This window comes from Muntiacus reevesi, chromosome 2 (assembly GCF_963930625.1).
Source record: "Muntiacus reevesi chromosome 2, mMunRee1.1, whole genome shotgun sequence".
In the NCBI taxonomy this organism is placed as follows: Eukaryota; Metazoa; Chordata; class Mammalia; order Artiodactyla; family Cervidae; genus Muntiacus; species Muntiacus reevesi.
Window position 1 is genome coordinate 187,401,630 of NC_089250.1, and position 21,189 is coordinate 187,422,818.

Consider the following 21,189-nt stretch of genomic DNA (forward strand, 5'->3'; position numbering starts at 1 on the left):
GTCCTCCACCCATCTCAGGATAAAGACGAACTCCTCCCCAGGGCTCACAGGGAGAAGGAGGAACATTCTTCTTTAGTCCAGGCTGCCCTTTTCAGAGTGATTTTGCATTCTTCCTTCCAGCACAGGGCCTTTTCATGTGCTGGTCTTCCTTTGGGCAGAGATGATTTAGGGTTAGAGAAAGAGGTACAGTCCATAAAGTGGGACTTTCAGAGGTTCAACACCTTGAACACCTCATGCTTCCACCACACGCGATTTCATTTAACAGTAGGCTCTGACATGTAAGTTTATTTTTCCAAATCACACACTAAATGTGAGTTGTGCTGAAATCACTCATTCCTCTTGTTTGCTTGCTCTCACTCTCTCCTTTAAAGCTTTTCTGATTCAGTCTCTTTTGCTCCTTGTCTCTCTGGATTCCTGCTTTTCTGCTCCCCTAAACTGGCACTTAAGGGAGAGATTACAAATAGTTTTGGTATCATAAAAGATGGGGCAGTAGTGGTGTGGGAGAGGGGTTGGAATGGGATGCCCTGTTCACATCTCCTGGTAGGAGAACCTGCTGTGAGGAGCAAGGTTGGTTCATGACCTCCAGCTTGACCTTTGGATTACCCTCCCTCCCCCCAGTGTTCATGGTGAGGCTGTGTTCTCCTGGGCTGTGCTCAGCCAATGACCAAGCAAGGCCGGGGTACCCGTGTCCCTGCCCATCACAGGGTTCTGCCAATAGGCATCATCTCCACTGACTGGGCGGAGCCCTTCTCCAAGCCACGCAGCAGGCTGAGGGTCTCCCTTCCCTTCCCTCTCTCCTCCCACAGGCCTCAGAGTCACATTGTGGTCTGAAGTCTCTTCCCATCAACTCCTGTTCCTTTTCCCTTTATGCTTCGCAGGCATCCCCTGCCCTGCCAATAAATCTCTTGCACATCTAATTCTATCTTGACATCTGCTTCTCAGAGAACCCAAACTGACACAAGCAGAAGAAGAGAGTTAAACATCTTCAATCTTGTTAGAACACCCGATGCTCTGAAACTCAAGAACTCCAGGCTTGTAATAACCTTTAAGAGAAAGGAATCTGAAAAAGAATATATATATATATTTGAATCACTTTGCTGTACACTCAAAACTAACACGACATTGTAAATTAATTATACTTCAATTGAAAAAAAAAAAAAAGATGAACTCCAGGCTTCATGTTCTTCCTAAAATGCTTGGACTTTGACTTCATTTGGAGGATGTACCAAGACTGACACCAATGGCTGGCTGGCTCCTTCCTAGCTATATTCATCCAGTGCCTTGCTTCTTCCTGCTATGGAGCCTGAAAAAGCTCGACTCATTTCCCAGCCTCTTTGGGTTGAGAATTGCTTTCCTGAAAAAAGAAGACAAGATGAAGCCCGGTAGTATTCCTCTCCCCACCTTTTTCAGCCCTGAATATGGACAAGAACCCTAGATCCCAAGCAGCCAGTTGAGAGTGTGAGATAACAATCATGAAAGAAAGACTCAGAGAATCACAAAGACCCCAGCCCTTGGCACAATCAAGCCACAGAATGAACAGCAGCTGCTCCTGTACTGCTGGACTTCCTGTGACTTGAGAAAATTAGATCCTTGTCTGTGTCAGCCATGGTATGTCACTTGCAGGTCGAAGCATGCCTTAAAGATACAGATGATCTGACTTGAAATATGTGCTCTGTGCATTTGGGCCAACTGGCTGGCTCAGGCAAGGCCAGAGGCATCTTTTGGTGTAGGTAGAATTTCATAGGCGGAAGAACCAGCAATTGCTTTCCTTGTTGTTCAGTGCTCAGTCGTGCCCAACTCTTTGTGACCCCATGAACTGCAGCAAGCCAGGCTTTCCTGTCCTCCACTATCTCCTAGAATCTGCCCAAACTTATGTCCATTGAGTCAGTGATGCCATCCAACCACCTCATCCTCTGTCACCCCCTTCTCCTCCTGCACTCAATCTCAGCATTGGGGTGTTTTCCAATGAGTCAGCTCTTCGCATCAGGTGGCCAAACTATTGGAGCTTTAGTTTCAGCATCAATCCTTCCAATGAATATTCAGGGTTGATTTCCTTTAGGATTGACTGGTTTGATCTCCTTGATGTCCAAGGGATTCTCAAGAGTCTTCTCCAACACCACAGTTCCAAAGCCTCAATTCTTCGGCACTCAACCTTCTTTGTGGTCCAACTCGCACATCCTTATATAACTACTGGCTTTGACTAGATAGACATTTGACGGCAAAGTGATGCCTCTGCTTTTTAATATGCTGTCTAGGCATCAGTTTGCTGCATGCTTAGTTGCCAGTCATGTCTGACTCTTTGTGACCCCATGGACTGCAGCCCACTAGGCTCCTCTGTCCATGAGGATTCTCCAGGCAAGAATACTGGAATGGGTTGCCATGCCCTCCTCCAGGGGATCTTCCCAACCCAGGGATCGAACCCAGGTCTCCAGCAATTGCAGACAGATTCTTTACTGACTGAGCCACTAGGGAAGCCCAAGAATACTGAAGTGGGTAGCCTACCCCTTCTCTAGGGGATCTTCCCCACCCAGTAATTGAACTGGGGTCTTCTGCATTGCAGGCAGATTCTTTACCAGCTGGGCTACCAGGGAAGTCCATCTAGGTATAAAGGGGGTTAATCCTTTATTTTCTATTTATTTCTATTTGATCTTTTTTTTTCCTAGTTAAAAAATAGTCAAGTCCACTTTCCACATGCCCCCAAAAACCCACATCTCCACCAGCTGAACGTGAATCACCCCCCACACTCAGAGTACAATTCTGTGGCATGTTCTTTACTTAATTTCAGCAGTAGTAACATTCAAGCACCAAAAAAGCCCAAGTAATTATATGTCTGTTTTCTCCACTGTTTTTATTTGCATGGAACAAAGGCACCTGCCATGTTAATTGTGCCCTTTTTATAAACATCTTCTCCAGTCAGCCAACCAAAAATGCGTTGGGAGTGGGGGAGGGTTATGTGTTGGAGGGAAAGGATTCGTCTGTATAACAGATTTTCAGATCTTCCTCGAGTCCAATGATACCTTCCTTCATATAATGCTACCAAACCTTCACCCAGACAACAGAGGAAGATGATTCACTGAATGTTAAACAAGAGATTAAAAAAGAGAAAGAATCCTTGGAGAAGGAGAATGGAGAAGGAAATGAACCAGACCTCCCTACCTGTGTTCAGTCACAGAAGCCACGACATAACACTGAAGGTGTGTTTTCCTAAAAAAAAAAACAGAAAAAAAGAAATGTGCCCATCACAGCTGTATCATCTAGACATTGTGAAATAGTCCTTGACAGGTTTTGTTTTTCCTGTTTATGTGTAAAGACATAACATACAGTAAAGGGCAGACATCTTAAGTGTACAGTTTGATTAATTTTTTGGAAATTTTTTGTTGTAGGAAAATATATACATCTTGAATTTCTCGTCTTCATTATTTTAAATTGTAAACGTCACTGCCATTAAATTGCCATCGTGATGTTGTACCACCATCATTACTACCATTTCCAAAATTTTTCATCCTATCAAACAGAGACTCTGAAACATTACACTTGGGGAAAATTTACGTAAAATACAATGTGTAGCCAAAATCCAGATTGGGATATAAAATGTTCCCAGCTTCCAGCTGGGTCCCTTATGCTCCTTCTTGGATAATGCCTTGTTAGAGGTAAAACTGTTCTGACCTCTATCATCACGGGTTAATTCTGCCTGAAAGTTAGTATAGATGGAACCAAATGGTATGTATTGTTCTGTGTCTGGCTTCTTTCACTCAACACTGCCCCTGAGATTCATCAATGTTGTTGCATGGATCAGTATTTTGTTCTTATTTTTGTTGCTACCTAGTATCCCATTTGGAGAAGGAAATGGCAACCCACTCCAGTACTCTTGCCTGGAGAATCCCGTGGAGGGAGGAGCCTGGTAGGCTACAGTCCATGGGGTCACAAAGAGTCGGACAGGACTGAGTGACTTCACTTTTCACTTTCAGTGTCCCATTATGTGAACATATCACAGTTTATTTTTCTTCTCCATTCATTCTCCTGTCAGTGGACATTTGGGTAGACTGATGGTTTCCAAGGGGTAGGGGGTTAGGGCAAGGATAGAGTGGGAGGTGGGGGTTAGCAGATGTAAGCTTTTATATATAGAATGGATAAATGGCAAGGCCGTACTGCATAGCATAGGAGAATACATGCAATGTCTTATGATAAACCATAATGGAAATGAGTATAAAAAGAAAATATATATTTGTGTAACTGAATCACTTTACTGTACAGCAGAAATGAACACAACATTGTAAATTAACTATACTTCAATAAAAATAAATTTAAAAAGAAAATAAAGCCATTGTGACATTACTGTGTAAGTCTTTTTTAAAAATAATTTATTTTTGGCTGTGCTGGGTCTTCATTGCTGCTCAGGCTTTTCTCTATTTATAGTAAGTGGGGGCTACTCTCTAATTGTGGTTCATGGATTTAATTGCTCCTTGGCATATGGGATCTTCCTGGACCAGGGATCGAACCTGTGTCTCCAGCATTGGCATGCAGATTATTATTATTCCTATTACTGTCATTATTATTGTTTTTGATGTGCTACCACCAATTTGCCCTATCTTTAAGGAGCAGTTCCATCCACCAGAAAGTTCTTTGCACTGAGCTGAAATTGGCCTCTTTGTAACTTCAACCAATTGCTTCCAGTCCACAGCCCAACATTTAGCACTTAATTACATCTTGTCTTCTATTATGCACTAATTGTCTCTTGTGGCTCCTCCCTTCTCCCTGGCTCATTTGCCAACTCCTCGAGGGCAGAGACCAAGTCTTGTAGTCAGAACACCTTGCTGCAAGAATAAGAGCTTATTAAATAAATACTTGTTGATGGAAATTTCCCGCCAGGATTTCCCCCTGGGGCCTCAAAGCAGGTGTGTGGAAGACAGTGTAGGAAGGTCACAAGGGATTTGCAAGTTAAATATGCATACAGCTTATATATAATTTGCATACTCCCGCTGTCAACACGCAGCAGTTTTACATTTAAAATGATATTGCTCCCCAGAAGGCTGTCATTTCTTTATCTTGCTCTTCTTCAGTGTTGAGTATACATCAAATCAGAACACGAGGAGTTTACACCCTACGTGTGAACTATTCAGTAAACTATTCAGAACCTCAGTTGCAGGAAGAGAACCTCAGGGTGAGCTTGTCTGGTTGAAACTCTGCCCTTTCAAGGGCAATTGTCACCTGTGCTCTCAAACACAATTACAATTACACACTCCTACATCACTTTGTTCTTGCCACCTGCAGTGCCATTAACCACTGTATATCCTAACTAGAAATTAGCACTCTATCAGTTGCAAGTGATTGGAACCCTACTCAATGCAGTTTAAGCTAAGACAGGGAATTTGAATTCACTGGCTTCTGTAACTGAACTGTCCGGGGACTTCAGACACAGCTTGAGGTAGAGACTGAAAGGATGTCATTAGAGGTTCATAAGAATTTCTTTTCTCCAACTCTGTTCACAGTTCAATTCAGTTCATTCGCTCAGTCATATCCAACTCTTTGAGACTCCATGGACTACAGCATGCCAGGCCTCCCTGTCCATCACCAACTCCTGGTGTTTACTCAAACTCATCTCCATTGAGTCAGTGATGACATCCAACCATCTCATCCTCTGTTGTCCCCTCCTTCTCCTGCCTTCAATCTTTCCCAGCATCAGGGTCTTTTCAAATGAGTCAGCTCTTCTCATCGGGTGGCCAAAGTATTAGAGTTTCAGCTTCAACTCTGCTCATAGTCCCAACACAAAAAACTTCACTTACTTGACAGATGAAGTCAAAATCTCAAGGCTGCATCTCATTGGTTGGACATGAATCACATGATGGTCCCTAAACCAATCACTATGTTTGGAAGAAAAATATACCGATTAGCTAGTTCTTGGGTGAGTCCTTCTCTGCCTCCTAGTCATGTGGTCTGAGAATGAGGAAGAGGAATTGCCTGAAGTCTAGGGACTTTCCTTAGAGGAAGTGCAGATATGAGCACAGATACCAACTCCCAGCAGGGGCCAGATAAGTCTGTCTCTGTTCCTAACCTGGGGGCTTTTTGGGGGCAGGAAGTTGAGACTCCTCATGAAACTGAACATGTAAAAAGGGGTAGAATAAAGAAACCTTCAAGGCGCCAGAGAGTCCTTCCTTTCTTACTGTTTACTGAACAGCTAGCATTGGGATGACAAGAACGAACGAACACAGAGGTGGTCCCTGCCGACTGTGGGGCTTATGGTCTTGTTGGCAAGACAGAATATACACAACAGACTTGAACAATAGAGAGTGATGTGCATAAGATATTGTTTGTATGAACAAAGATTCTTCTTTGCAGCTTAGAACACTGGAGTTGATAACAGAGTGATAAAATGACACCTTACATCATAAAGGGCTTCCCTGGTAGCTCAGCTGGTCAAGAATCCACCTGCAATGCAGGAGACCTGGGTTCGATCCCTGAGTTGGGAAGATCCCCTAGAGAAGGGCATGGCAACCCACTCCAGTATTATTGCCTCCCATGAATAGAGGAGCCTGGCAGGCTACAGTCTGTGGGGTCACACAGAGTTGGACCCGACTAAAGTAACTTAGCACACATGCACACATAGCAACTTCTAGGAGAGTAGTTGCAGTGACCCTCCATTTCTTAGAAATGGGTTGGAAACTCTGAAAAAGCATGCCTACAATATGCCAGGAACTGACCACACTATGTACCTTTGTGCAGAAGACCTTATTTTTATCAGCCTGCCCAACAGCCCTGTGAAGTGTGATCTCATTTCACAGACCAAGAAAGAGGACCTCAGAGACGGAGAAACTAGCCTGACCACAATTGGCAGATCTGGAAGACCCAAGTGAGTGCCTTAGTGTCAAACAAAACCCGAGGCTGGGTCAGGACTCACTGCCAGGGCTCAGGGCTCCAAATCTAGTCCTCATCTCTCGGCTCCGCTGGGTCCCCCACCCCTGCCTTCAAACAACATCTGTCATCGGGGGTTACTCTGATCTGTCATCAGGTCTTGACTCTTGCAACTGGACAAATAGCTATTGTCAGTCTTGACCCAGAAGGAGAACGAAGTTTCCTTTCTGCTTTCCTTGCCAGAGACTTGAAGCCCTGCCACAGAAATGCCAACCTCTTTTTTCCCCAGGAAGTATTTCTGTCCCCTTCATCACTCATCGCTAACCCTGTGCCAGAAGCTGGGTGGTGTTGGTGGCAGAGGCGTGCAGCCAGCTCTGCCAGGGCTTGACTTGGCATGTGTGTGTGTGGCAGCCAAGATCTGGCCTATTTTGCTCCTGTGCTGAGCAAAACACCTGCTTGCTTTTCCGCCTGTGTGTTGTGAGAGAAAGGGAGAGGTCGAGGATGCCTCTGTTGTTTTTTGTCTGGACCGCTAGAAGTTGTCACTTAGGGAGATGTCAGCCAGAGCAGCTTCTGAGCAGGGTGAAGTCCAGAGTTCAGGTTTGTGTCTGTTAAGTCAAAGATGCTTGTTCAACACTCAAGAGGAGTCATGAAAGGGCAACTGGGTATGGAAAGAGGATGAGGCTGGAGATAGAAATGTGGGAGGCGTTGTCATAGAGACGGTAGTAAATGCCGTGGGATGGTTGAAACCACTAGGGAGTGGGAGTATCAAAAAGAGAATGAGTTAGAGGAGAGCCTAAAGTCCCCCACCCTAGAGTACAGGGCATAAGGACCAGGGAAAACTTAGAAGGCGTAGTGAGTGGGCAGGAAGGTACCGAGAGAATCAGGATGGAGGCCAAGCAAAGAAGGGATTTCAAGAAGGGAACAATTAATTGCACCAAACAATACAGCTAAACTGCATTTGATCAGAACTGAAGATTTACATGGCATTGGCACATGAGATCATTGATGACCTTGGCAGGAGTAGCGTGGGGTGGAGGTGGGCAGGAAAGCAGGAGAGAATGGGCAGAAAGTTAAATAGACTCTTTTTTAACGAATTTTTTTTTATTGAAGTGTAGTTGATTTACAAAGCTGTGTTAGTTTCAGGTATGCAGCAAAGTGAATGAGTTATCAAAGTGAATCAGTTAAAAAGATTCTTTTCCCATATAGATCATGACAAAGTATTAAGTAGAGTTCCCTGTGCTATGCAGCAGATTCCCATTAGTTATCTATTTTATGTATAGTAATGTGTGGAGATGATTCTTTTTAAAGGTTTGTAGTAAAAGAGAGAACTTCCTAGGTGACACAGTGGTAAAGAATCTGCCTGCCAATGCAGGAGACATGGATTTGATCTCTGGGTCGGGAAGATCCCCTGGAGAAGGAAATGGCCACCCACTCCAGTATTCTTGCCTGGAGAATTCCATGGACAGATGAACCTGGCAGGCTACAGTCCACGGGGTCCCAAAGAATCAGACATGACTAAGCACACACACACAACAACACACACTAAAAGAGACAGATCAGGGTTGATTTTTCTCAAGCTGGGAAATATTGTAGCAAGTTTGTATTCTGATGGGATGAAAAGTGCAGAGGGATGATTTTGTGATGCAAGGGGGAAAAAAATGGGGCAGTTCCAGGAATAACAGCCCAGAGCAGGCTGGAGGGGATGCCATCCCGTGGACCACTGGGGTGTTTGGCCTCAGACTGCAAAGCTAGGCTCCCTCTCCCCTGCTCCCTCTTCCCATCAACACACAGTACATTCTTGCCTTCTCTTCTCAGCACCACTCCAAACTTCCCTAAGAGTGCTCCCATTTGAGAGAACAAAGCCTAGGATGGAGCACTTGCTATTTCTGCTATTGATAACCATGAATTAGAGTGAAGAGGGAAAATAGGAGGTGGCAGAAGATCTTGTCTGTGCTGCTGGGTTCAGGTGTGTGGGCTATGAGCGTGCTTGCAAAATCACCTTGCTGGGATGTTTACAAAGTTAGGTGGGCATGTGCCTGCTAAGTCACTTCAGTTGTGTCCTATTCAGTGTGACCCAATGGACTGTAGCCCACCAGGCGCCTCCGTCCATGGGATGCTCCAGGCAAGAATACTGGAGTGGGCTGTCATGCCCTCCTCCAGGTGATTCTCCCAAGTCAAGAGTCACAAAGTTGAGAGGGCATTTCAAAAGGAAGCAGAGACAAAATGAACAAACACAGCTAATATACAAGTGGCATGAGCTAGGTTTACTGAAGGCGTGGCCTTTACCACCATCTCCAATTTAAAACCGTTGGTGTTTAATAGATTCCTTTCAAGGTCATTCAGGCAGCAAAGATAAATTGAGACTGGGAGAGGTCCTGGAGATGGAGACGAGAGAGGGCTCTGGTTCCTAAGGAGTTGGAAGACCAGTAAGGTATTATTAACACAGGATATTCGCAGTACAGCATCCTAAGTTAAGGCTTTGGAGAGTTGAAAGTGAAGGTTTCAATTGCTCAGTCATGTCTGACTCTTTGCGACCCCATGGACTGTATAGTCCATGGAATTCTCCAGGACAGAATACTGGAATGGGTAGGCTTTCCTTTCTCCAGGGGATCTTCCCAACCCAGGGATCGAACTCAGGTCTCCTGCATTGCAGACGGATTCTTTACTAGCTGAGCCACCAGGAAAGTCCAAGAATACTGGAATGGGTAGCTTATCCCCTTTCCAGTGGATCTTCCCAATCCAGGAATCAAACCAGGGTCTCCTGCATTGCAGGTGGACTCTTCACCAGCTGAGCTACCAGGGAAGACTGTTTGGAGAGTTATGGATGCTCAAAGCAGGATTAGGTAACCCAGTAAACTTGAATGAGACAAGACTTAGGCAAGCATAAAGGAGAAGTAAACTTTATGCCAGGAAGTATAAGGAACAGTATGCCTCTAACCCAGGGAACAGCATGTGCAAAAAAGAGGTATGCAGGTGAGCATTAAATAATAGACTCACAGAATGAGAAAGTTATTTCAATGATTTTGCCTTCCTTTTTACACTTCAATGAGACATCCTCCGTTTAGTGCTAACGGCTCATTAACATCTCTCCCTTTGAGATTAGGGGGAAGTGCCTACTTGTCTCACTTCTATTTTATGGCTTAAAACAACACTTATTTTGTTCACCAGTCTGGGAATTTGGGCAGGGCTTGGAGAAAGACATGGCAATGCACTCCAGTATTCTTGCCTGGAAAAATCCTATGGACAGAGGAGCTTGGTGGGTTACAGTCCATGGGGTTGAAAGAGTCGTACATGACTCAGTTGACTAAAGCATCACCGGTGGGGACAGCTTGTAGACACTCCTCCTTGGAGTGCTTGTCGACACAGTATCAGCTGTGATGGCTCAAAGGCTGGGGCAGAAATCATCTAAAGGTTCATCCCCCTATCGGGTGGTGGGTACTGGGCTGTTGGCTAGGACCCTAGGGAGGGCAACCGGGGTACCTACACGTAGCCTCTCCAGTGTGAGTTGGGCTTCCTCCCAACACAGTTGCTCAGTTACGAGGACGAACTTACCAAGAGAGGAAATGGAGTGGAAGCCACGTCATTTATGTGACGTCGCTTCAGAGGTCATGCAGCATTACTTCTGCGATGTTCTCCTCATTAGAGCCCAGCTCATATCCAAAAAGAGAATTAGGTGACATCCCCATATGGTAAGTGACAAAAATATGTGGACACGTCTTAAAACCCACCACAGTCCACCTTCTACCCATGAATTATCTGTATTCTTCCCACATGCAAAACAGAGACACTCTCTCCCCAAATCCTACCTACCTCCCTGGAAGTTTCATCTAGCTGGAACACTGGGTCTGATGTTCTTGTCATCTAAATCAGGTCCAGGGGACATATGGATTTTTGAGACAGGAGCCTGCTGTGTCTCCCATCGACTGGCAAAGCATTAAATTTCTTCTTTTCTGCTTCACCCAAAAAGCAAATAAATAAATCAGGTCCAAATGACACTTATTAGTCTCTCCTTTAACACGCTGAAACCATGTCTCAGTCTTAAACCTCACAGTGGTTGGTAACCAACTAGAATTAAATAACATTTGATTGATTGTTTGATTTTTATGGAGATAGAATCCACAACATCTTATTCTATTTTAAAATTCCTTTCCATTAGTGTAAGTGGTATTGGTTTTCCATTCCTAGTATTAATGTTAAGTTTTATTTCAATACTGCTTTTTTAAAAACAGTGATTTTAAAGAAAATAGTAAGTAAAGAATAGCATGGGTGATGCTTAAATGTGGCAAAAATTGTGAGTGGGGAGTATAAAGAATGAAGTATTAACATTGTATACAATGTGGATAAACTTCAAACAGATTCAGTTCAGTTCAGTTCAGTTGCTCAGTTGTGTCCGACTGTTTGCGACCCCATGAGTCACAGCACTCCAGGCCTCCCTGTCCATCACCAACTCCTAGAGATTACTCAAACTCATGTCCATCGAGTCAGTGATGCCATCCAGCCATCTCATCGTCTGTTGCCCCCTTCTCCTCCTGCCCCCAATCCCTCCCAGCATCAGGGTCTTTTCCAATGAGTCAACTCTTCGCATGAGGTGGCCAAAGTATTGGAGTTTCTGCTTCAGCATCAGTCCTTCCAATGAACACCCAGGACTGATCTCCTTTAGGATGGACTGGTTGGATCTTCTTGCAGTCCAAGGGACTCTCAAGAGTCTTCTCCAACACCACAGTTCAAAAGCATCAATTCTTTGGCACTTAGCCTTCTTCACAGTCTAAATCACACATCCATACATGACCACTGGAAAAACCGTTGTCTTGACTAGACTTATCTTTGTTGGCAAAGGAATGTCTCTGCTTTTAAATATGCTATCTAGGTTGGTCATAACTTTCCTTCCAAGGAGTAACCATCTTTTAATTTCATGGCTGCTTATCACCATCTGCAGTGATTTTGGAGCCCCCCAAAATAAAGTCAACCACTGTTTCCCCATCTCTTTGCCATGAAGTGATGGGACCAGATGAAATTATCTTAGTTTTCTGAATGTTGAGCTTTAAGCCAACTTTTTCACTCTCCTCTTTCACTTTCATCAAGAGGTTCTTTAGTTCCTCTTTGCTTTCTGCCATAAAGGTGGTGTCATCTGCGTATCTGAGGTTATTGATATTTCTTCTGGCAATCTTGATTCCAGCTTGTGCTTCTTCCAGATCAGCGTTTCTCATGATGTACTCTGCACATAAGTTAAATAAGCAGGGTGACAATATACAGCCTTGACGTACTCCTTTTCCTATTTGGAACAAGTCTGTTATTCCATGTCCAGTTCTAACTGTTGCTTCCTGACCTGCATACAGGTTTCTCAAGAGGCAGGTCAGGTGGTCTGGTATTCTCATCTCTTTCAGAATTTTCCACAGTTTCTTGTAATTCACACAGTCAAAGACTTTGGCATAGTCAATAAAGCAGAAATAGGTGTTTTTCTGGAACTCCTTTGTTTTTTTGATGATCCAGCAGATGTTGGCAATTTGATCTCTGGTTCCTCTGCCTTTTCTAAAACCAGCTTGAACATCTGGAAGTTCACGGTTCACATATTGCTGAAGCCTGGCTTGGAGAATTTTGAGCATTACTTTACTAGCATGTGAGATGAGAGCAATTGTGTGGTAGTTTGAGCATTCTTTGGGATTCCCTTTCTTTGGGATTGGAATGAAAACTGACCTTTTCCAGTCCTGTGGCCACTGCTGAGTTTTCCAAATTTGCTGGCATGTTGAGTGCAGCACTTTCACATAATCATCTTTCAGAATTTCAAATAGCTCAACTGGAATTCCATCACCTCCACTAGTTTTGTTCAAAGTGATGCTTTCTAAGGCCCACTTGACTTCACATTCCGGGATGTCTGGCTCTAGGTGAGTGATCATACCATCGTGATTATCTGGGTCGTGAATATCTTTTTTGTACAGTTCTTCTGTGTATTCTTGCCACCTCTTCTTAATATCTGCTGCTTCTGTTAGGTCCATACCATTTCTGTCCTTTATTGAACCCATCTTTGCATGAAATGTTCCCTTAGTATCTCTAATTTTCTTGAAGAGATCTCTAGTCTTTCCCATTCTGTTGTTTTCCTCTATTCCTTTGCATTGATCATTGAGGAAGGCTTTCTTATCTCTCCTGGCTATTCTTTGGAATTCTGCATTCAAATGGGAATATCTTTCCTTTTCTCCTTTGCTTTTCACTTCCCTTCTTTTCACAGCTATTTGTAAGGCCTCCTCAGACAGCCATTTTGCTTTTTTGCTTTTTTTTTCTTGGGGATGGTCTTGATCCCTGTCTCCTGTACAATGTCATGAACCTCTGTCCACAGTTCATCAGGCATTCTGTCTATCAAATCTAGTCCCTTAAATCTATTTCTCAGTTCCACTGTATAATTGTAAGGGATTTGGTTTAGGTGATACCTTAATGGTCTAATGGTTTTCTCCACTTTCTTCAATTTTAGTCTGAATTTGGCAATAAGGAGTTCATGATCTGAGCCACAGTCAGCTCCCGGTCTTGTTTTTGCAGACTGTATAGAGCTTCTCCATCTTTGGCTGCAAAGAATATAATCAAACAGATCACCTTATGTGAAAGAAACTACCTACAAAATGACACATAGTGTGTGAGTCCATTGACGTAAAATGTCCCGAAAAGGAAAACCTAAGTGGGTAGATTAATGATTGTCTGGATCTGTGGGTGGAAAAGGGGGATGGACTTTTGGGGGGATGATAAAAATGACCTAAAATCAGATTGTGGTGGTATTGGCACAATTCCGTAAATCTACTAAAAATTGTAAGGAGGTAGGATCTTAGGAGACAGTGCCTCTATTTTGCTTGTGGGAAGACTATGAGTAATTCATGGCTTGAGGGTGGACTGTGGTGGATTTTAAGACATGCCCACACATTTTTTTGTCACTTACCATCCATGAGATATCATCTGATTCCTCTTTTCTTGGATATGGGCTGGGCTTTAAGGAAGATAACATAGCAGAAATGACGCTGCACGACTTCTGAAGGGAGGTTATGGAAGTGACGTGGCTTCCACTCTATTTCCTCTCTTGGGAAGTTCATCCTCATAACTGAGCCACCATGTTGGAAAGAAGCCCAATTCACACTGGAGACACTCCACTGAAAACTTCCTAGTTGGCTCAGTGGATAAAGAATCCACCTGCAATGCAGGAGATGCCAGAGACTCAGGTTCCATTCCTGGGTCAGGAAGATTGCTTGGAAGAGGAAATGGCAACCCAGTCCAGTATGCTTGACTGAAAAATCCCACGGACAGAGGAGCCGGGTGGGCTACAACTCGTGGGGTCGCAAATAGTCCAATACGACGGAGCAACTAAGCCTGCATGTGCACTTCAAATGAGCTAATTTTATGGTATGTAAATTCCTTAATAAAACTGTTGGAAAACTGTGAGACCACATTTGGATGCCTGGAGCTTTTGAGACACCGGGCAGTAACAGTAGGAGGATTTTCAAATTATGTTAATTGGAGCTGCTCACTTTGAAGGAAAACATATCAGAATGGCCAATCAGGCCTGGATCAACAACACTCTGATCTGTCCTCATTTGATTTTAGACACAGTTTAATGTAGAAACCTAGGAATTTCTAGAAATGAACAAAGCTGCCGACCAGAGCAAAGGCGAGTTCTCTCTGCCCAGCACCAGCTGGTGGCGTGAACCATTGTGTGAAGCCATTTAACCTCTAGGTCTCATGGTTTATTTATGAAGGTGACTCATGTCTTATTTATGATAAAAAGAGGAAGGTCATCATGTAAACATCTTTGAATGAAGCTTCTTTGAGCACAGAACAGAACAAGATGAGTCAGCAGATCAAAGTTGACTTCATTTGCAGGGATGTGTATCTGTCACTTGTACGGGTTCTCGGGACCTTGTGACAAATGGACTCAACAGAACGCTTGACAGAACTGAACCCATGTGTAGGTTGAAGAGGGTTTGATTTCGACCTTAGTTGATGAGTTTTTTGCAGGACAATATCCCTAAGCTGAAAACGCCTGAGAAGCACTGGGCTAGCATATGCAGGGTGGACAACAGCATCCCAGAATCTGGGATGGTTTTCCAGAGACTTTCCACAAATTGTAGTAAATACTGTTTGTGATTTCCTTTATGGATCAGCAAAAGAAGACTGAAAGGAAGACAGCTGAGTGAATGACAGCCTCCCTTAGGGAAATTCCATCTGCGGGAGGTCACCCCCTCCCCTCCCCAGCTCCTGCACCCCCCCTCCCTCAAAGATGGAGGGGTGGGATGGGAACAGACCTAGGGTAGCTCTAGGATACTCATCCATGCTGTGAGTCCAGCCTCCTCTGCGTTCAGGGGCAAGGGTTAATTCCTGTGACTTTTTGTCACTCAGCTTCTTTTTAAAAATTAATTAATTTATATATGAAGTACAGTTGATTTATAATGCTTCAGGTGTATAGAAAATGATATGTACATTCTTTTTCAGATTCTTTTCCCATATAGGCTCAGATGATAAAGAATCTGCCTGTAATGCAGGAGACTCGGGTTCAGTCCCTGAGTTGGGAAGACCCCCTGGAGGAGGGCATGGCCACCCACTCCAGTATTCTTGCCTGGAGAATCCCATGGGCAGAGGAGCCTGGTGGGCTACAGTCCAGGGGGTCGCAGAGACAGACATGTCTGAATGACTAACACTTTCACTTTCATGTGGGCTATTATATATAAAATATTGAGTATAGTTCCCTGTGCTACACAATAGGTACTTGTTATTTATCTGTTTTGCATTTAATAGTGTGGATCGATTAACCCCAAATTCCTAATCTATTCCTCCCCATGCTTTCTTTCCCCTCTGTCTATAAATCTATTTCTGTTTCTTCCTTTGACGCAAATAGGAGAAAAATCTCTGCTAAAAGCCACACTAATCCTTTTAAAACAAACAACTGAAGTCAAGTTGCCGCTGAAGTCCCTCTAGTGGCTTCCCAGATTGTTGTTTAGTCATGTCCGGCTCTTTGTGACCCCATGGACTGCAGCACACTAGTCCTCCCTGTCCTTCACCATCTCCCGGAGTTTGCTCAAACTCATGTCCATTGAGTCGGTGATGGCATCCAACCATCTCATCCTCTGTTGTCCCCTTCTCCTCCTGCCCTCAATCTCTCCCAGCATTAGGGTCTTTTCCAATGAGTCTGCTCTTCACATCAGGTGGCCAAATTATTGGAGCTTCAGCTACAGCATCAGTCCTTCCAGTGACTATTCAGGACTGATTTCCTTTAGGGTTGACTAGTGTGATCTCCTTGCGGTCCAAGGGACTCTTGAGTCTTCTCCAGCACTGTGGTTGGAAAGCATCAATTCTTCGGTGCTCAGCCTTCTTTATGGTCCAACTCTCACATCCATATATGACTACTGGAAAAACCATAGCTTTGACTATACAGATGTTTGTTGGCAAAGTGATGTCTTTGCTTTTTAATACTCTGTCTAGGCTTGTCATAGCTTTTCTTCTAAGGAGCAAGTGTTTATTAATTTCATGATTGTAGTTACTGTCCACAGTGATTTTGGAGCCCACAAAAATAGTCTGTCACTGTTTCCATTTTTTCCCTTGCTATTTGCAATGACGCGATGGAACTGGCTGCCATGATCTTAGTTTTTTGAATGTTCTGTTTTAAGCCAACTTTTTCACTCTCCTCTTTCACTTTCATCAAGAGGCTCTTTAGTTCCTCTTCGTTTTCTTTCATTAGGGTGGTGTCATCTGCATATCTGAGATTATCGATGTATTTCCTGGCAATCTTGATTCCAACTTGAGCTTCATCCAGCCCTGTATTTTGAAACTATGCAGTAAGGTTCTCTGTGTCCTTGACCTACACTGCCTGTGTCTGGCCACTGAACACTAGAATATGGCTAGTTTAAATTCAGATGTGCTGGCTTCCCTGGTGGCTCAGTGGTAAAGACTACACCTCCCAACACAGGAGATATGAGTTCGATCTCTGGTCCGGGAAGATCCCATATGCCTCAGAGCAACTAAGCCCATGTGCCACAAGCATTGAGCCTGTGCTCAGAGTCTGGGAACCACAATTACTGAGCCCACTATCTCTGCAATTTCAGAAAAACCCACACAGCAGTGAAGATCCAGTACAGCCAAAAATAAAGAAATAAAATGATAAATTCAGATACGTGGTGAGTGTGAAATACACAGTGGATGTGACAGTCCCATATTTGAAGACAATAGGAATAAAATAATGTGAAATAGCTCATTGAGACTTTCACATGTTATTACTGTTGATAATATTTTAGATACATTGGCTCAAATAAAATATGTTCAGGTAATTTTCACCTCTTTAAAACTGTAGATACTAGAAAATTGAAATTTACTTTTGTAAGCACACTGTGTTTCTATAAGGTGGTGTTAACCAAGCCTCTGCTCATTACACTGACCTCTGGTTTCTCTGCGAATGAGGCAATCATGCTCTGGGCTTTTGTATCTCCGTGCGTACTAAGTCAATTCTGTCATGTCTGGCTCTTTGCGACCTTATGGACTGTAGCCCATTAGGCTCCTCTGTCCATGGGATTCTCCAGGCAAGGATACTGGAGTGGGTTTCCATGCCCTCCTCCAGGGGATCTCCCCGACCCAGGGACCGGACCCCCATCTCTTAAGTCTCCTGCATTGGCAGGCGGGTTCTTTGCCACTAGTGCCACCGGGTTTCTGTGAACAAGGCAATCACCCTCTAGGCATTGGCACCTCCTGCTCACTAATCTTGGAGGACACTTCACTGAGCACAGATGTGGCTCCCTCCTCTGACTCATCCAAGTCTCAGTTCAAAGGTAATCTTATCAGAGAAGTCTTCTTTGAAACACACTTTCTGAAGGAGAATCCTAATCACTCCTAATTATCTTTTCTTGTTTTATTTCTGTTCCTAGTACTTAGCATTGATGTTACACTGCACTCTCAATTTATCTGTTGCATCTAAATTTCAAAGAACAGGGGCTTTGATGTTCTCATCATTGGGTCTTCCAGTGCCTAGCATGGACAGGTGAACTGTCTGATCACACAGAGCTTTGTCTCATGAGGGAGGCAGGGAAGTAGGCAGATTTTTTCACTGAATTAAGACGTGTTATAAGGGGGTTCCCAGGTGGTGTTTGTGGTAAAGATCCTGCCTGCTGATGCCGGAGACCTAAGAGACATGGGGTCTCTGGGTCAGGAAGAACCCCTGGAAGAGGGCATGGCAACTTATTCCTCCAGTATTCTTGCCTGGGAAATCCCATGGACCGAGAGTCAGACATGAATGAAGTGACTAAGCACCCATAAAGGAGAGGAACAGCCTGCCAAGCGACGCAAAGGAGGATGCTGCTCTTGCTGGTCCACCTTTCATGAATTTCCCCTCTTCTTTAGTAACAAAAACCCTAATATCCGTCAGGTTTCCATGCCTCGCCCTGTTGCCAGGTTTCTCATGGGGTGGATACCCCATTCCTGTGTGGACCTGATCCTCCTTGCCAGTGATTGGTTCAGAAATCAGCATGTGACCCAAATGTGGCCAATGAGGGCACAAGGGCTAACTAAGAGGATGCTGGGAAAATCATATTGTCTCCCAATATGGGAAAGATGGGCTCTCTTTTACTTCTAGGCATGGTCATATCTGGTCATGATGCCTGGAACTGCTGCAGCTATTTTGTGACAGCTTGAGAATGAAATTAGCATTTAACATCAGGTGGTGCAGTGGTAAAGAATCCTCCTCCCAAGGCAGGAGATGCCAGACATGCAGGTTTGATCCCTGGGTTAGGAAGATCCCCTGAAGGAGGAAATGGCAATCTATTCCAATATTCTTGCTTGGAAAATTTCATGGACAGGGGAACCTGGTTGTTCACAGCCCATGGGGCCGCAAGGAGTCGGGACAGTGATTGAGTGACTGAGTACACGCACAAGCAGAGGGAGGAGAAGCATCTGGGTCTCTGAAGATGTCACTGAGCTGATGAGCTGACCAACCGTGAAGTGACCCCATGGACTATACAGTCCGTGAAATTCTCCAGGCCAGAATATGGAGTGGGTAGCCTTTCCCTTCTCCAGAGGATCTTCCCAACCCAGGGATCAAACCCAGGTCTCCCACCTTGCAGGTGAATTCTTTACCAGCTGAGCTACCAGGGAAGCCCTAGAGTCTCCATGGGAGACAATAAATGTCATAATTATTAAATAATTTTGAGTTAGGGTTTTGGTGACACGCAGCTGAAAGTTTCCTGGACCTGATACGTGACCTAGACTTTTGGGGTGTTGGGGCTCCCACCATGTCTCCAAAAAGTGGAGAATTGTGTCAATTGTGATGTGGGAGCAATAAAGCTTCTGCTGATCCATCTGGATGAAGTGAGCTGTGGAGCTGGGATGGTCCCAAGGGTTTTCCTTCCTTGAGACAAAGTGGTCAGGTTGCTATATAGCCATGTGGAACAATTTGTGGATGTGGGTTGGCCCCGGGAAGGTGGAGTGACTTTGGGTGGGATAATTTTCTTTGTGAGCATGCATGCTATGTCACTTCAGTTGTGTCCAACTCTTTGCGACTCTCTGGACTGTTGCTGCCAGGCTCCTCTGTCCATGGGATTCTCCAGGCAAGAATGCTTGAGTGGGTTGCCGTTCACTTTTCCAGGGTATCTTCCCGACCCAGGGAGGGAACGGCTGCCTCCTATGGCTCCTGCATTGCAGGCAGATTCTTTACCACTGAGCCACTGTGGAAGCCCATAGTTCTCTTTGATTGGAGGCATTTTCTGGACAGGGACTTGGAGGTGAGCACTGTCAGGCCCTTGCATTCCAGTAGCTGAAGGTGAGTCTGGGTGACTTACTACAGCCTACTAGAGGAGGTGATCTCTAAGCTATGATCTCAAGAGATATGTTAGGGACCTCCTTGGTGGTCCAATGGTTAAGAGCCTGCCTTCCAATGCAGGGGATATGAGTTTGATCCCTGGTTACGGAACTAAGATTCCACATGCTGCAGGGCAACTAAGCCCACATGCCGAAATTAGAGAAAACCTTGGGGCCACAACAAAGACCCAGCACAGCCAAAGATAAAAATAAAATAGAGACGTGTACGTTATCCCAGTGGAGAGTTGGGAAAATGGAGACCATTCAAATGATAGCAAATAGTAGTTTAAAATCTTGGTGATAATGAAGAGCTTGGCACACTTTAAGTGCTGGAGGGTTGACCCTTTTCCTCCTGCTGCAGGTAAGATTCAGCTGGGTTTTCTGTCACTTGCACCCAATGAATCCCGATAGAGTATGTCTAGGTGGCAGAGCCATAATTTGAAACCTGTCCTCTATGAACGAAGCATTCAAGAGCTTTCTCTACGTGTCATATTATCCCCCCAGGTAAGTAACATTTCCCCACATCTGCTGCTTCTAAGTAACTTCAGTCCTGTCCAACTCTTTGCAGCCCCACGGACCCTGCCAGGCTCCTCTGTCTATGGGATTCTCTAGGCAAGAATACTGGAGTGGATTTCCGTGCCCTCCTCCAGGGGATCTTCCTGACCCAGGGATCGAACCTGCATCTCTTATGTGCCCTGCACTGGCAGGCAGGTTCTTTACCACTAATGCCACCTGGGAAGCCCTGTATCTGAGTCACTTGAAATATCTCCAGGTGAGATCTTCAGGTGACCACTCTGAAAATAAGGTTATAGAGGTCACTGCCAAGAGGATTGACACCCACATATTTTCATTTCACATGTTGGCAATGCAGCCTTTGTGTTACCTCTTCTGAATGCAATTTCCGCTTATGAGCCTTCCTTTGCCCCACCTCTGTGCAGCAGGGGCCCCAGGAGGGAGGAACAGCAGGATCATGGCAAAGGCTAGAAGGGCAGGCACTCAATCAGAGTAAGAGTCTCACAAGCTAAGTCCTAATGATGGAAAGAGATCATTTCATTCACAGTAAATTAGTGACTTGCAGGCAGGGCTTCTGTCACCACCGCTGAAGGTTGAATGTGTTTCTGAAGTGAGTTTATCAAGTAAAAGGAGCATCTAGAGACCAATCAACATAATGCTGAGGGAAGCAAAACCCTCACGTCACCAAGAGCTGTAGGATATCCTGTGGGCTCATCTCTCCAAGCACTCACGTGTGCTCATGCCTGCCTGCGTGCTCAGTTGTGTCCGATTCTTTGAGGCCCATGAAGTGTAGCCTGCCAAGCTCCTCCATCTGTGGGATTTCCCAAGCGAGAATACTGGAGTGGAGTGTCACCTCCTACTCCAGGGGATCTTCTCAATCCAGGGATCGAAACTGCATCTCCTGTGTCTCCCGCATTGGCAGGCGGGTTCTTTACCACTGAGGCACCTGGGAAGCCCCAGAGCAGCCATGGGAACAGTAGTGTTAGTCTCCCAGTCCGACTCTGTGACCCCACGGACTGT